Below are 15,628 nucleotides of genomic sequence, written 5' to 3' on the forward strand. Positions count from 1 at the left end.
GTTCTCTTGTGAGATAATTTCAGCTCCTGTTTATTCCAGTGGAGATTTCTGAACGCCAAGATTCTAATGATATGGGACCATGTTTATGTTTCTTCTCTCCATTTCATCCGCTCAGTGAAACATTCAGGAATGTTCATCCGACCACCCAGTCATCTTTTGACTCATCTATTCATTAGTCATTCATCAACCCAGCCATTCATCCACACATCCACCCACTCATCCATCCATCCATCCATCCATCCATCCATCCATCCATCCATCCACACATCTACCCACTCATCCATCCATCCATCCATCCATCCATCCATCCATCCATCCATCCATCCATCCATCCACACATCTACCCACTCATCCATCCATCCATCCATCCATCCATCCATCCATCCATCCACACATCTACCCACTCATTCATCCATCCATCCATCCATCCATCCATCCATCCATCCATCCATCCACACATCTACCCACTCATCCATCCATCCATCCATCCATCCATCCATCTATCCACCCATCCATCCATCCACACATCTACCCACTCATCCATCCATCCATCCATCCATCCATCCATCCATCCATCCATCCACACATCTACCCACTCATTCATCCATCCATCCATCCATCCATCCATCCATCCATCCACACATCTACCCACTCATTCATCCATCCATCCATCCATCCATCCATCCATCCATCCATCCATCCACACATCTACCCACTCATCCATCCATCCATCCATCCATCCATCCATCTATCCACCCATCCATCCATCCACACATCCACCCACTCATCCATCCATCCATCCATCCATCCATCCATCCATCCATCCATCCACACATCTACCCACTCATCCATCCATCCATCCATCCATCCATCCATCCATCCATCCATCCATCCACACATCTACCCACTCATCCATCCATCCATCCATCCATCCATCCATCCATCCATCCATCCACACATCTACCCACTCATTCATCCATCCATCCATCCATCCATCCATCCATCCATCCATCCATCCACACATCTACCCACTCATCCATCCATCCATCCATCCATCCATCCATCCATCCATCTATCCACCCATCCATCCATCCACACATCTACCCACTCATCCATCCATCCATCCATCCACACATCTACCCACTCATCCATCCATCCATCCATCCATCCATCCATCCTCACACCCAACCACCTAGATAGTTATGTTAGTTTTCTGTTGCTGTTATAACAAATTATTATAAATTTAGTTCCTTAAAACAATGCACATTTTTCCTCTTCCAGTCTGTAAGCCAAGCGCCTGGAATCAGTTTCCTTGGGCTAAAGTCAAGGTGTTGGCAGGGCTGGTTCCTTCTGGAGGCTCTGAGGGACGTAGCGATGAAGGAGACCAGATATCACTGTTACACACTGAGAGGCTCTCTAGTCTAGAACACCGCTCTCCCTGGTGGTTTCCCAGGCAGACATCTCCTCGGCTTTTCCACGCGGGAGCCTGTGATTATCGTATAACTTAGCAGAAATCATTGGGCCGCTCTGGACCACAGTCTCCTCACCTTCTCAATGATCTCTCCAAGTCAGACACTCAAGATGGCCTAGTTCCCGGGTGGATGTGTGATCGTATAGCTCACAGGTCCACAGATCTTCTCTCCTGAGGGAGGGGAAGCCTATGAATGCTAACAAAGTGGGCCTGGGGGCTTTCTGCACAAGGCTTTAATCTCACAGAGGCTAACTGTCCTCAAAGAGCGCGGACAAGGAGGGATTTATCTGTGACTCCAAAAGCCAGAATAAAACTAGTGCCTAGGCAACGTGCCCAGACATCTGAAGGCTCATTTCAGAGAGAAACTTTTCAGTGTTCCGTCCCCGAGGTGCTGCTTTTCCGGGGACTCTGGGAAATTTGTGGCTGTCCCCGGCCACGCGGGAGCCCTTCTCCATCCCGATTGGAGGGTCCACATACACTTGGACATGCGCTACCAGAGACCTTCTCGAAGTTGCTGTGCATCAGTTAAAAAACTCTCTTTGGAGATCAACAAGTTGGCTTGGAGGAAGGCTTTCCTTATGGGAATTCTAGTAGCTGGAGGAAAAAATCCTAAGGAACCCAGGAGTTTAAAAAGAGGGCTTTTGTCTGAGTCATTCCCTCTCCTAACATCTAATTGAATCCATCGCAGGTCCCATCACTTCTGTCTTCAGATACAGCGATGTATCTCTCTCGATTTTGACCACATCTGACTCCCTCTGGCTCCACTCTCATCCAAGCCACCATCATCTCACCCCTGGGAGGCGGCGAGATCCCCACTGGTCCTGTGCATGCTTAGTCCACCCCTGCCCCCACCACGATCTTCTTTCCAACAGCCCAGCGGAGCATTCTTCCAGAAAACCTAAGTGGGGTCCTGTCTTCCCCGTGGAAGTGCTTCTCATGGATGACGGTCAACGCCTGCCCTGACCCAAAGGCTAGGTCTGCCCATCACCGATCCTTCCGTCCCTCACTCCATCCATCCTTACACTTTTCTCCAGCACACGGGCCTTTGTTCACTTCCTCGAATATGCCAAGCCCTTTCCTGCCCTGGTATCCACTCAAATGTGTTGGCCCTGGGAGAGGGTGCTCTCCTTCCCAAATTCTGGCTGTCACTCATCTTTCAGGGGTCAGCTTGACCATCACTCCTGGGAGAGACTCCTATGTCTCTCTCTTCTCCCCCCCCCACCCCCCTGCTCCCTCTCCATCCCTTCCTCTTCTGATCAGAATGGCTGTCTTTCAAATGTCTAACTGATTTGTACAAATAACCCCTCCACGAGGAACTGGTTCTGAAGGAACACACAGAGGAGAATGCACAAGCCAGGGGCAGCACCATAAATCGGACATTGCCAGCCCAGGGCGGGCCCGGAGCCATAACTTTCTTCCAGGCCCCTCCCTTCCCACCAATGCCCTGCCTCCCCTCCCACCCAACACCGTTCTATTTTCAGGAAGGCTCCCTTGACCCGCGGGTCCTTCAGCCGCAGCAGAGGTGGCGCCGGCTGGAACCCAGGCGTGAAATTATGAGAGAATGGGTCTGCCGCTGCCTCCAGTTGTGCTCTGGCCTCAGATGTGAAATTGTGGTTTTCTCCCTCCCCCGTCGCCCCCCCCCCCCCTTCGCTCCGGCCTGTCGCATGCGGGGTGGAAAAGATTGTATTTATCACCTGTCAGGATCTGCCAGAACTGAGTTACGTGAGGCAGGACAGCATAAAATTATCATACACAAGCATGAAATTACAAAATCGCTCGGAACTGAACAACAAAATTATTTCATTTCGGAGGGAGGCCATTCCATTTTTTAGCTCTGACACCTTGACTGGCAAACTTTGAATTGAAATTGAGTGTGAGGGCCCTGGAATAGAGACAGCAATAACGAGAAGTAGCATGTAAACTAGCCATGCAGACACACTACCTTAATGGCCCCGGGACCTCCCACCAGAGAGATGGAACTAAATAAATGTCACACGTCCCCGTTATTCGACTTGCCTTCCACAACTAGAAACGACGTCAGCCGATGTTGGAACCAGATCCGTTATCCGGGGCGTCTTCCAGTCCAGAGCGACGCCCCGATGAAAGAGAAAACACGCAGGCTTTGGAGTCATGTAAGTTGCCAGCTGCAACGTTAGTGAGCTGTGTGACATCCAGTGACTTTCTTAACCTCTCTGGGCGTCTGTTTTATCATCTGTAACATGAAGACAATCATAGGTGGAGGACAAACATGTATCATACCTAGTGTCTGGCACATAGAGGGTTTTCAGTACAGGAATGATGGGGCAGGTGGGCTACACACCCTTTTCTTTCCCCTTTCAAAGTGTTTGTGCTATATATATATTTTTTTACCCTGTAGTGAAAACATGCATCCAATAGCCTTTTATTAAACTGGGAAAAGAAAACTGTGACAGTAATTTGTGTTTAGATATAAAATGAAGTTAGGTTGAATAATTGATTATTGTTCCCAATTTTTTTTTTTTTTTTGGCCTACCATGTACCCACTCTTTGTCATGTGACTTTGAAGCCCCTCCCACCGGAGGTGGGGCTTATTTCCTCATCCTATTGTTATTGGGCTTGGCCATGTGACTTGTTTTAACCAATGATCTTGGAGAAGACTCGATGCAGGCAGTGGCTTTATATTGTGTGGCCCGGCTTGGCATCTTGCACTCCTGCTCTTTGTTTGAGAATGGCATGGCCTGGGGAGGTGCTGGTCTATGGGGAAGAAAGGCAGATGGAATAGTCTAGAGCAGCCTTGGGCAAACTACGGCCCACGGGCTGGATCCGGCTGTTCTATCTGGTTCTCTTGCTCTCCCCTCTGCTCCTTTACTTTGAATTTATATTAGTTCACACAAACACTCCATCCATGCTTTTGTTCCGGCCCTCCGGTCCAGTTTAAGAACCCATTGTGGCCCTTGAGTCAAAAAGTTTGCCCACCCCTGGTCTAGAGCAGGGGTCCTCAAACTACGGCCCGCGGGCCACATGCAGCCCGCCGAGGATATTTATCCAGCCCGCTGGGTGCCGCTGCCTGTCCTGCATAGAAGCCGACTCGTCCCGGGCCTGCAGAGCACATAGGAATTTGTTCATAGTTTTTTTTTAAACTATAGTCCGGCCCTCCAATGGTCTGAGGGACAGTGAACTGGCCTCCTGTTTAAAAAGTTTGAGGACCCCTGGTCTAGAGTCAAATTCAGCCAACCTGTAGCTCTGCAAGCAAGGGAAAGAAATGAGTGCTATTAGCCACTGCGATTCTGGGGATTGTTTGTTATGTGGCAAAAACTGACTCATACATTAGCTAGATTCAGATGATTATAAACAGAGGCTTGTCATCATAAAGGCTTTGCAAAATATTTAAAATTCATGTGGGACGCAGGACAATTTTTTTAAAAAAATGTATTTTTATTGATTGCAGAGAGGAAGGGAGAGGGAGAGGGAGATATAAACATCAATGATTCGAGAGAATAATTGATTGGCTGTGTCCTGCATGCCCCCTACAGAGAATTGAGCCCGCAACCAGAATCGAACCTGGGACCCTTCAGTCCGAGGCTGTTAGGGCAGGACAATTTGTTACTGAGTGGGATTGGTCAGTAAATTGCAGTATGTCCAGAGTCTCTTAAATGCTAATGTCCCCCTTCAGTTTAGGAACTAGTCACCAGTAGACCCCACACTCTCCTGTCCTTACATCCATTTTATAACACCCACTTTACCACCCTGCAACGAAATGCATGCACTTCATCTTCATCGACATGTAATTTAAAAAAAAATATAATGTTCTAACTGCAATACAAAAGAATAAAATGAGAGCAATTTATAATAAGAGAATATCTATTTCAATATGCAAATGATCAGGAAACCACGATATGGCAGAAGACATAATGAAGGAGTCTGATGCTTGTACCTGCTTCTAATGAATAAGTTGAGATTTCAGACAAATATTCAGTTAAATATTGTCGACATGTTCCCTCGTTATTTGACAGTTTGAAGAGCTGAATTAGTATATGCACGTGTGTGGGTGACACCATCCTGAGTGGGAACTATTGCAGATCTCGGCCCACACAGGTGTGTGGGTGCAGCGACCCACAGTGGATGAGCAGCTTTGAGGCCAATACCTGGGTTTTCCCAAATGGGAAACAACTCTTTTTTAAAAAAAAATATATTTTATTGATGTTTTACAGAGAGGAAGGGAGAGGGATAGAGAGTTAGAAACATCGATGAGAGAGAAACATCGATCAGCTGCCTCCTGCACACGCCCTACTGGGGATGTGCCCGCAACCAAGGTACATGCCCTTGACCAGAATGGAACCTGGGACCCTTGAGTCCGCAGGCTGACACTATCCACTGAGCCAAACCAGTTAGGGCGGGAAACAATGCTTGATGGAATTCTGGGTAAAACAGAGCACTCCCTTCCCCTGATTTACACTGTAGCTGGATTCCAGGGAAATCCCATAGAGAGTAAACCAGGTGAGAACAGATTTTGTGTTATTTAAGACGGATGGAAATCCTAGGCGCAAGTAATTATTCAGGAGGAATTTTTTATATGAATGTCCAAAAGGGCATTCACAGTTCCTGAAGGGCATGGGGTCATGCTTCTTGGTGTGGGATTGGCCTGGCCTTGAGTGTCCAGCAAGGGTGATTTAATCCTCTCCAACATCTAGGACAGGCCTCCTCGACCTCAGCACAGCTGACATCTGGGATTGGATGGTTCTTTGATGAGCGGGGTCACCCTGTGCTTTGTAGACTGTTTAGCAGCATCCCTAGCCTCTCCCCGCCAGATGCCAGGAACACCCACCCTAAAGTGGTAACAACCAAAAATACCTCCAGATATTGCCACGTAGCCCCTGGGGGTGTAAAATATCCCCCTGTTGGGAACCACTGGTCCAGGATAACGGAAAATGCTGCCCTATCACCCTATATTCTCCAAATTCCCCTTGGAGGTGGTGTTCCTTCCATTAAAAATACACTTGTCCCACCCTGGCCGGCGTGGCTCACTTGGTTGGGCATCAACCCCATACACCAGGAGGTTGATGGTTTGATTCCCGGTCAAGGGCACATGCCCAGGTTGTGGGCTCGATCTTCAGATGGTTTTCCCTTCCTGCTCTCTCGAACTTCAGATCCAGCATCTCTTCTTCGTGCAAGTCTCTCCCATCCCCTCAGTAACTCCCCTAGTCTGGGTCCGGTCCATTTGTTACACACTCTCATGCAACAGTGCTCCTGTTTGCATGCCTAGATTTTAATCTAGTCTCCTCCGCTAGGATCTAAACCCCAAGAGGGCAACAGCTCAGCTCGCTCTGCTCATATTAGATTCCATCTCTTAGCTTAGTGCATAGCACATAGTAGGTACGCAAAAAATGTTTGATCAGTAAATGAATGAATGAACGTCTGTGCTCTGTCTTCTACAACCACAACCTCAACATTGGGTTGGTTTTGCCCTGAGGGAATTTACCTCCTCCTTCTCCTCCTCCCCTCTGGCTGGGCTCATGATAGGTGATAGCCCGTCAGGGGACCATGGTCTCTGGGGCCTGGGAGTGAGTGGCTGTTTGCCACCAGCTGCGAGGGCTGTGGGCTCCCACGGGGAGAGCTGCAGGCTACAGCGGGCAGCAAGGCTGTCATTGTGGCGTGCGAACAGCTACAGGTACCAGTCACAGGCCATTGCCCCCAGCCTTCGCCACGTAAATCCTCCGCTAACGATTTGTATAAACTTGTGTTACACGTGTTATTTATCACTGCAAATAACTCCACAGTGGGTTGGACCGTACGCTTTGTTCACTCACACACACCTCGGGCAAAGGCATGGGCTGAGGGGGTGAGAGGGTTCCTGCAGTCGCACTGGCTGGGTGGGGACCCTGTCTCCCTCTCCCAGCTGCATGGCTGTGCTGCGGTGAAGGGTGAGCGTGAGTGGGGGCGGTGAAGGATTAAGAAAAGACAGATGAGAGAATGAAAGCTGAGTCTCTGATGGAGAGAGACAGTGCCACGGACTACAAGCCGTGTCTTTATTTTATAGCCAGATTCCATGCAGCAAAGTAAGGGCGTGGTCAAGATGTTTACAACATTCTCGTGGGTTTCGATCCTACTCAATTACATGCACCTGAACTCTATCAAGCCCACATCACTCAGATACGTGGGACCACGTGTTCGGACCATACGTCCAAGCTTACAACTATAGCTGTTGGCTGTAATTGTCTGGGAGGGCTCTGTCCTCCAAGCTGGGACTTGCACGTGGCCATGAGAGGACTGTGCCCTCTCGTTAGTCTGAGGCTTGAACCTGTCCAAACACTGTGGCCGCTCTCCACATGTGGCTTTGGGGAAGGCCCTATCCCTCTCTGTGCCTCGATTTCCTCAACTGTGCATTAGGGAGAGTGCTCACCTATAAGGGGGGGTCTTTGCTGCCTTCAACCTGCTCTGCCAATCCCAGGGGGGCTTGGCAGTCTCTGTACACCTGGCCTGCCTCCCACATCACCTGGCCCTCAGCTGTCCTCGGGGGCCAACAGCCGGCCCAGAGGAGAGTATGTCTGGAGCCTGATCCACTTGGGTTGCTCTTTGGGGCTTTGGACCAATTATTTTCTGTGTTTGTTTCTAGAGCTGCTGGGAGAAAGTATCACAAACTGGGTGGCTTGAAACAAGAGCAATTTGCCATCTTACAGTTGTAGGGGCTAGAAGTCCGAAATCCAGGTGTTGTCAGGCCATGCTATCTCCCCTTGCTCTAAGGGAGCGTCCTTCCTGGCCTCTTCAGTGCTCCTGCATGTCTCCAAATGTCCATCCCTGATAAGGCAGCAGTCCTTGGATTTAGGGTCCACCCTCATCCAGTGTGACCTCATCTTAACTTGGTGAAATCTGCAAAGATCCTATTTCCAAATTAGGTTGCATCCATCCATCCATCCATCCATCCATCCATCCATCCATCCATCCAATCATCTATCCAATCATCCATCCATCCATCCATCCATCCATCCATCCATCCAATCATCCATCCATCCATCCATCCATCCATCCATCCATCCATCCATCCAATCATCCATCCATCCATCCATCCATCCATCCATCCATCCATCCATCCAATCATCTATCCAATCATCCATCCATCCATCCATCCATCCATCCATCCATCCATCCATCCAATCATCCATCCATCCATCCATCCATCCATCCATCCATCCATCCAATCATCCATCCATCCATCCATCCATCCATCCATCCTTCCACCCATCATCTACAAAAGGGTGCATGCAAGGTGAATAAGACACAGTCCATGTTTTCAAATATCTCCCACCCTAGGTGTATGCAGGCTGTCCAATATGGTAGACACATATGTCTATTTAAATCTAAATGTAAATTAATTCCAATTACGTGAGACTTAAAATGGAGTTTCTCAGCCAGAGCAGCTACATTTTAAGTTCTCCGCATGAAACCCGTGTCTCTTGGACCGGACAGCCCAGACCTACAACATTTCCACCATCAGGGAAACCTCCGTTCATTGACGCCGTTCTGGAGGCAGAAGAAGAGGAGACACCAGGATGGAAACATGAGGGGGTCTGCGAAAAGTTCTATGAAACAAGTAAAGCGCTACAAACCCAGGGCCCATCAGGGCAGTGGCAGCAACCACGGTCGCCGTTGGTCAAGTACTTTATGATCGGCACACCCCAGCTCTGTCCGATTGCTGTTTGAAACACTTTGCCAAGGAGGAATTTGAGTCCGATTTTACAGATGTCAAAACTGAGGCTTAGAGAGGGGACAAGATTCACGCAGGGGAAGGCGGGGCTGTTTTCGGATTCCCTTCTCCTTTGACCAGGAAACGCCCAGCAGCCAAACACATCCTCTCATTGGCATTTTATTGTTATTATTATTTTAAACAATCCCTTAGCCCTGGGTGAATCTGATGCAGCGAGCTTCCCTGCTTCCGGCATCTCTCCTTTCAGTTCTTCCCTGCCCCCACGCCCCCCATACCAGCCACCGGGGCGTTTCCCCTAAAAGGCAAAACCAAACCAGTCTTTCCCTGCCTAGCACCTCTCCTGGCTCCTTTCCCCATTTAGGGTAAAGTCCAGACTGCACACCAAGGCCTCACAGAGCCTTACCTCCTGCCCAACTGCAGCGGCTCCCGGTCCTTTTACGCTCCTGGGCCCAGCACGGATCCTTTATCCTGAACTGGATGACGGGCTTCTGGCAGGTTCCCACCACTGTTCTCACAGGTGGAGATGTGTGCCTAGTTATATATGGTGGCGAGAGAGAGGGAGAGTGGGAAAGAGAGGCATGGAGAGATGTGGGAAGGGGGAGTAAGGGAGGGAAGGAGAGATGGAGGGGTGGGAAACAGAGAAAGAGAGAGATCTCTCTAAAAGAATGTTTGCGAAGACATTTTAAAAAAGTGATTATGTTTTAAGGAGTTACACTTTGGAGCTTTATTTTCAATTTTGTATTTTGAATTTGTTATAGTTAATCTTTAGTGCAGCGGTTGGCAACCGGTGGTCCGCTGTTGGCGACCACTGCTGTAGAGCATCAACACATATCACTTCCCCAAAAGCACACAGCTCTCAGGTCTCGGCGTTCCGCTGTGACTCCCTCCCTGGCCCCACCCTCAGAACGATGCACACCTGGGGGCCGTCAGAGGCCAGAACCGGCCTCACCTGTCTGGGCCCCGGGCCGGCACGGAACCCACCAGGACAGGATGGGCCTTGGAAATGCCTGTGTAATGAACAGAGAAAGGCAACTCATTCTAACATCATGCGTTGTCCGGTTAAACAACAGAAAGGATTATTAAAGCAACGATGCTGCGATGTACCCTCGAATAGCCCCGGCCACGCAGAGCGCCAGGACAGCGTAGAAGGCAGCAGCTAAGGCAGTTGGACCCTCTCTGGGGTGGGTTTCACTTTATCTGTGTTTGAGTTGTTTGGGATTTCAGCACCCACCCCTCCATCGTCTTTTGCTTTTGTTTTTTTTTGGTTTTTTTAAGGGAAGGAACATGGATTCCCATCTCAATTGTATGTGCTTGATGCTCCTAATTAAGCCATTGGTTTCTCGATAGGAGTGATGACTTCGCAGTCAGCCGTGGTCCTCAGACTGGTCCCCAGATTTGCAACATCAGCATCGCTGCCTGGGAACTTGTTGGGAGTGCCAATTCGTGGGTTCCACCCTGGACTCCCGACTCACAACCTTTGGGGGTGGGACGGGGCAATCTATGTTTCAACAAGCCCTCTGGGTGATGCTGATGTGCGTTCAAGTTGGAGAGTCACCGGTCCAGGGGGTGAGCCTGTGGAATTCTGGGGCTTCGCCTCAAATGCCGGAGATGCCACTCCCTGGCTGTGTGTCTTGGGCAAGTCCCCTCACCTCTCTGTGCCTGTAATTTGAGATGTCTACAGAGTCCGTCGCATCGGCTGGGAGGATGGGCTGAGGTAAGGGGTGCAGTGCATTAGGAAAGCGCCCACACTTAGTCCAAGCACATGCTACCTGTTACCATATTTCATGGCGTCGAAGCTGCTTTTGGCGGTCAGACTCACCCACATTTCAGGTAGGAAATGTGGGAAAGCTTTTCTCAAACTTCTACGCGCGCACACACATCACGGGGGATGTCGGTGGAGGCAGAGTCTGATTCTATCGGGCGGGGCCGTTGGTCTGCATTCCCCGCAAGCTCTCAGGCGGGAGGAGGCTGCGGGCCCAAGGACCAGCCTGCGCGTGAGGTTCGAATCCAGTCTCTGGGGCTCACCTCGAGCTCCCACGATGAGCTGGTGATGGTCTTGGTCTGGTCCTGGGTGAGGGCGGGGAGCAGGGTGAAAGGCATCATGTCCATCCCTCTCTGACCAAAATGACAGCCCGTTCGGGCCCCCTTCCCGGGCGAGATCCAGTCCCTTTCCGCCTTGGCCCTCAGCATCTCGTCTCCCATGCAGGCCAGTCAGGCCCTTTCCCGGGACAGCGGGGGAGCATCAAACACACATTTTCCCCCAATGAGTGAACTGATGACAATTTTCCTCGGAATCATGAACTTGCCAGAGTTTAAAAACAGTGGAATGACTTGGGGATTTAAGGGAATCGAGACAGTTATTGTTGATGGAAGATGGTGGCTTATTACTATTATTGCTATTGCAACTATTATTATTACTACTACTATTATTATTATTACTATTGTCAGGGGCATCAGTGTGATTGGTGCAGTAATAAGCCCTATGCTGAGGCTCGCTAGCACCAACCCCAGGGACGGGCAGCTCTGTAGTCACCCCGGAATTCTGACGGCTCCGGGGGCCCAGGGGTGGGCTCAGGTCACAGAGAGCCCTGCAGACAGAGCCCCACAGCCTCAGAGCCTCATTACCACCATTACCCTATTTGTAGCCACTTTCAGATTTTGAGACAAGGCTCACTTCCAAGCGGAAGTGACAGGGCTAGAGAAAGAAGGGGTCACGCACGCTCATTTCCAGACGGAACAAAGAGCACTTATGGGGGGAAGGGGGGAGGAGGAAAAATGCCTGTTGGTCCCCCCCGATCCTGACATGTGCACAGGAACACACACACATGCATACACACACGCACACGTACACGCACACACCAGCTGCCCCAGCCTGCATGTCACCATCAATCAGCTCCCTCCCAGTTGCTGTTTGCAGGCAGAGTTCCCTACAGATGTGCCGGGGGGCTGGGAGAAGGAGAAGGTGGAGCTGGGGGCTGGGGGGGCTGGGGGCTGGGGAGGGAGGGGAGGCAGAGGTAGCCTCAAAGAGTTAAAACCTTGCCTCGCCAGACTGTGAATTCTCCTAGACGCTCCCCCGCCCCCCCCCCCTCGATCCAGCCAAACAACAGCTTGACATTTTCCATCCTTCACGAGAAAGACAAAGACGGGAAGATATTCCCATGATCCCTTTCTGCATGCCTAACCGTGAGCTCAGGTGCCGGAGCGTTTGCCCTGCGCCGGCCCCATCAACGTGAAGGGCGAACTCATCCTCTCTGCATCTTTTTCTCGCCACCGCTTGATTAATTGGCTGACTACGACGCCGGCGGAATACCTAATGCCTCCCCTTCCCTCTGTTCTTTCTTCACAGTTTTTTTTTTCCCTCCTTTGCGCCATTTACATATACTTTATATTCCATAATTTTCACCCAAAAAGAAAAAAAAAAAAAAAAAAGAGGGAGCAGGCCCATCTCAGTAATTTGATGTAATGACGGCATGTCACCAGAAAGAGGAATTAGAAAAATCTGTAGGTATTTAATTTATTCTTGTTTTTTCTTTCTTTTTTTTTTTTTTTCCAAGTAGATCTCTCTGAGAGGAACATTAATATTCATGGGCGAGGGGGAAAAAGTATACTCAATAGGAACATTCTAGATTTTTTTTTAGGGAGGAGGGAGGCCGCTCCATTCAATGCATTTTTAAGCACCATTATTTAACTAATAGCGCTCGAGTCCCTCTGGCCTCGGTTCCTCCCCCTCAATCAAAATAAGTGGGTTTTCCTTTGCCTCCGAGGGTTGTGTGTGTTGGGTTCACACCCACGCGGCTGAAACAGGAACAAAACCAACAACTGGGCTGTGTGCTCGCCTCCCGGCCTGGGAGGACTTGAAGAGAGGAGGAAACACAAAGGCCTCTCTGAGCCCCAAGCGGGAGTTGGGGGTCCCTCCAGTCCAACGGAGCATCCGATGGCTCCGTGGGCAGGAAGGTTTCCCCACGGTTTCCAGCGAGGCCAACCTCTTCCTGTGAACTTGGGGTCAGGCTTTGGGCTGTGAATGAGCTACCTGGTTATCAGAGTCAGCGCTGAGGCGAACCCTAATCCTGAGAGCTGGAGAGGGAGCGTAGGAAAAACCAACCCAGGTGGGCAAAGGACACCTGGCGGGGGAGAGCCGGGCGGGTACCGCCCCTCTCTCCAAGGCGGGTCTTTCCCGAGGGCCTGCCGTGGTTGGCTGTCCCAGAGACGGTGAGCTTTGTGGGGTCCCAGGAGCCGAGGCAGCCCTAGTAGAAAGGCGGGCTCTCAGCCCGGGGGGCCGTGGCTGGGATGTAGGTGTCTGGCCCCATCCTAATCAGTGTGATCGGAAACATGTCTGAGTCCGTGATCCCTGAGACCGAGGTGTTTGCCAATTAAAGTGATCACAATGATTATTCTAACAAGCAACGCCATGTGTTACTTTTTTTTAAAAAAATATATTTTATTGATATTTTACAGAGAGGAAGGGAGAGGGATAGAGAGCTAGAAACATCGATGAGAGAGAAACATCGATCAGCTGCCTCCTGCACACCTCCCACCGGGGATGTGCCCGCAACCAAGGCACGTGCCCTTGACCGGAATCTAACCTGGGACCTTTCAGTCCGCAGGCCAACGCTCTATCTACTGAGCCAAACCGGTTTCGGCATGTGTTACTTTTTTCCCTATCGTTTTGAATTAAGGTAAAACTCATATACAATGAGCATGAATATTGGGTGTCATACTGATGAATATTTTACCCGTGTCCAACCTTCACCGGATTTAGACATAGAACATTCTCAACACCTCCAAAGCCCTCCTGTGCCCCTCCGGCCACACACCCCTCCCCCAAGGATAGCCGCTCTCTGACTTCTGGGACCATAGGTTAGTTTTGCTTGTTCTTGAACTTCCCAGTCATTTGGTCTACGCCCCCCCCTTTCTTTTCTCTCAAGGCATCAAGTTTTGGAGATGGGTCCATATTGTTATGGCTAGTGGTAGTTCATTCTTTTCTCACCGAGTGGCATTTCCCACATATAAATACAGCAGCATCCAATTAGCCTTCCTCCTGTCAATGGCCATTTGGGCTCTGTCCAGTTTGGGCTTTTAAGAATGGAGCTGGCGGGCACATTCTTCTACATGCCCTGGAGTGGGAGGGGCGGATATATGCCCTCTTTTCTTCTCGGAACATACAGGAAATAGCAAGTCTTAGCATCATGCCAAACCGTTTTCAAAGTGCTTGCACCCATTTGCACGCCCGCCAGGAGCTCCCGAAGTTCTAGTTGCTCCCCATTTCCACCCGCAATGGTCATTCTGTTCAATTTTAGTCGTTCTCACCGGGGCAGGAGGAGGCAGACACCCCCTAAGTGGAGGGAAGCCAGGAGATGCTAACCCAGGGCGATACAGAGAAAGAGAACTAGAGAAACAATGGGGTGGCGGGGGGGCGGAGGAAAAGGGACATCGAGGCAGAAAGAAGCAGAAAGATGTAGGTGGCCACCCAGACAGAGAGAAACTCTGAGACGATGTCCATGGAGGAGGGAAAAGGCCAGGAACAGGGAGGAGAAGGGAGAGAGAGAAGAGACGAGAGAGAAAGCGGCAAGGACAGGGAGGAGGAAAAGGCCGCCGTGGCGAAGGGGAGGCGATGCTTACAGAGGAGAGGGAAGCGGGTGGAAGAGCGGGAAGGAGAGGGCATCCTGGGAGGACTGAGAGTGTGGAAATGGGTCTCTGGGTATTTTATAAAACATGTCCTTTCTTTTTTTTTAAAAAAAGTGCTTCTTGATATTTTTATGTTTATATGTCTTAACTTGGGCCCGGCTTCATGGAAAATGCATGAGGAGTAAGTGGTTTCTGGGAATGTTTTATACATGACCGGGGAGTCCGGAGGAGGCAGGGTCGGGCGGGAGAGGCAGGGGGTGCGGACTGCTCTGTCCTTGGGCCTCTCTGGCAGGGCCCTGGGGCGGGCAGTGGGCGGTGGTCAGAGCTGACAGCTCCCGTCTCAGGTGTACATGACAGGCAACCCAGGGTGGCGGGCAAGTTGGTGTAGCCAGGATCCACCAGCCCCGAGACTTTGAGACGTTGGGCAATGCCCGTCCCCTTCTCCAAGCCTCGGTGTCCTCCTCTGCACCTGGTCTATGCTGCTAGGGCTGGTACACGGGTGCGGGGGGTCAGGGAAGGGGGGGGGGCACTGATCTGACCTGGTCAGGGGAAGCCATCAGGGTGAACTCTCCGCGCAGCAGGGATTCTCTGGAACAGCACTCATCATACTTGGCCACGCCCCGGGGGACCTGGCATCCTGCAGATTGAATTTAGGAGGTTTGGGGTGAGCCTGAGAGTCTGCATTTCCCAGCAGCTTTCCAGAAACGCTGCTGGTCCCAGGGCCCCGGGGATCTAGGAACATTTGGGTCATCAGTGGTTTAAAGCAGGGGTCCTCAAACTTTTTAAACAGGGGGCCAGTTCACTGTCCCTCAGACCGTTGGAGGGCCGGACTATAGTTTAAAAAAAGAACT

This window comes from Plecotus auritus (genome assembly GCF_963455305.1).
Source record: "Plecotus auritus genome assembly, chromosome: 13".
In the NCBI taxonomy this organism is placed as follows: domain Eukaryota; kingdom Metazoa; phylum Chordata; class Mammalia; order Chiroptera; family Vespertilionidae; genus Plecotus; species Plecotus auritus.